The sequence below is a fragment of the Osmia lignaria genome, unplaced genomic scaffold, assembly GCF_051020975.1.
Source record: "Osmia lignaria lignaria isolate PbOS001 unplaced genomic scaffold, iyOsmLign1 scaffold0038, whole genome shotgun sequence".
In the NCBI taxonomy this organism is placed as follows: Eukaryota; Metazoa; Arthropoda; class Insecta; order Hymenoptera; family Megachilidae; genus Osmia; species Osmia lignaria.
In genome coordinates, this window is record NW_027478179.1 from 262,501 (window position 1) to 265,000 (window position 2,500).

Below are 2,500 nucleotides of genomic sequence, written 5' to 3' on the forward strand. Positions count from 1 at the left end.
ATGATTGTTAAAATTTTCGACTAATCGGTTCTAAGAGGCGAAGCAATACGCCGCTGGGACTTTGAAATATTTCGGAGCGCACCTAAAGTTCGTTATTTTGGCTAAACGGAGCGAAAATCTGCATTTATACCATCACGGACGTTAGTTGAATAGCGTTTAACGATGGATCCACGGTACAGAATGCAAAAATATGATTGTTAAAATTTTCGACTAATCGGTTCTAAGAGGCGAAGCAATACGCCGCTGGGACTTTGAAATATTTCGGAGCGCACCTAAAGTTCGTTATTTTGGCTAAACGGAGCGAAAATCTGCATTTATACCATCACGGACGTTAGTTTAATAGCGTTTAACGATGGATCCACGGTACAGAATGCAAAAATATGATTGTTAAAATTTTCGACTAATCGGTTCTAAGAGGCGAAGCAATACGCCGCTGGGACTTTGAAATATTTCGGAGCGCACCTAAAGTTCGTTATTTTGGCTAAACGGAGCGAAAATCTGCATTTATACCATCACGGACGTTAGTTTAATAGCGTTTAACGATGGATCCACGGTACAGAATGCAAAAATATGATTGTTAAAATTTTCGACTAATCGGTTCTAAGAGGCGAAGCAATACGCCGCTGGGACTTTGAAATATTTCGGAGCGCACCTAAAGTTCGTTATTTTGGCTAAACGGAGCGAAAATCTGCATTTATACCATCACGGACGTTAGTTCAATAGCGTTTAACGATCGATCCACGGTACAGAATGCAAAAATATGATTGTTAAAATTTTCGACTAATCGGTTCTAAGAGGCGAAGCAATACGCCGCTGGGACTTTGAAATATTTCGGAGCGCACCTAAAGTTCGTTATTTTGGCTAAACGGAGCGAAAATCTGCATTTATACCATCACGGACGTTAGTTTAATAGCGTTTAACGATGGATCCACGGTACAGAATGCAAAAATATGATTGTTAAAATTTTCGACTAATCGGTTCTAAGAGGCGAAGCAATACGCCGCTGGGACTTTGAAATATTTCGGAGCGCACCTAAAGTTCGTTATTTTGGCTAAACGGAGCGAAAATCTGCATTTATACCATCACGGACGTTAGTTGAATAGCGTTTAACGATGGATCCACGGTACAGAATGCAAAAATATGATTGTTAAAATTTTCGACTAATCGGTTCTAAGAGGCGAAGCAATACGCCGCTGGGACTTTGAAATATTTCGGAGCGCACCTAAAGTTCGTTATTTTGGCTAAACGGAGCGAAAATCTGCATTTATACCATCACGGACGTTAGTTTAATAGCGTTTAACGATGGATCCACGGTACAGAATGCAAAAATATGATTGTTAAAATTTTCGACTTATCGGTTCTGGATCACTGAAAATTCAAAAAAAATTATTAATTTTGATTAATTAAATTACATATGTAGTTTTATATTGTTATAGTCTCGTATTTGTTAATGTTTTGTCGTAAGAAAATGCAAAAATATCGTTTTAATGTTTTCGTCTCATCGGTTCTGGATCGCTGAAAAATCAAAAAAAAATATTAATTTTGATTAATTAAATTACAAATGGAGTTTTATATTGCTATAGTCGCTTATTTGTTAATGTTTTACCGTAAGAAAATGCAAAAATATCGTTTTAATATTTTCATCTCATCGGTTCTGGGCGGTTTTAAAATTTTTTAAAATATTAATTAAACCCATGATTTACATGAGAATGTGAATTTATTATGTCCTGCATGTTAATTTATTAATTTTCATGTATAGAACGTTATAAAATGAAAGGATATGTTCGACGATATTTTCAGTCTAAGTTTTACCGTGCCGGCGGGATGGTACGCTCTCACGGCGGTTTGCACAGGCATACGCCTGGGCGTAAGCCCATGCGTCGCCGACCTAGCGGCCGGCCGTTCGGTATTTATAGGAAGGCACTTTCGGTTCGCTCGGACCGGTCGGGAGTAGCGTCGAGCGTGTGGCTCTTTTATGACTTCGGTTGAAAAGCAGTCTACCGCTCCTCGAGAATATACTTTCTCGACTATTCTCGTTCCGGTTTTCCGTTGCGGATTATTATTAATCTCCACACAGCATTACCACGGGTCGGTGTCTAAGACCGAATGGCCCATATGTGGTGAGCCTTGTAATATAAGGCTGGTGACCTGTATGCACTTATAAATGTTGCATACTTGTACAAACTGAGCATCAACTGTCTGTAACCAAAATTTGTTAAAACTGAAAAAGTTATAAGATTGTATAAAATTTTTGAACCAAGAAAGTAGTGTTAGACGAAAATTCGTTCTATCACTTTTAGAAGGGAGACTGTTTGGAAATATTTAAAGTATAAAATACACAAAAGTCCACTGAATTATGAACAAAATTACGTCCCTGAATTTAAGAAAAGTCAAGAGGTGTCAGAAATAAAATCCTCTCTGATACGTTCAGAGAGGAAAATAAGTATGGAGAGAGGAGTAAAAATGAAAGAAGTTTTAAGGCTGGGGAAACTTCTAAAGG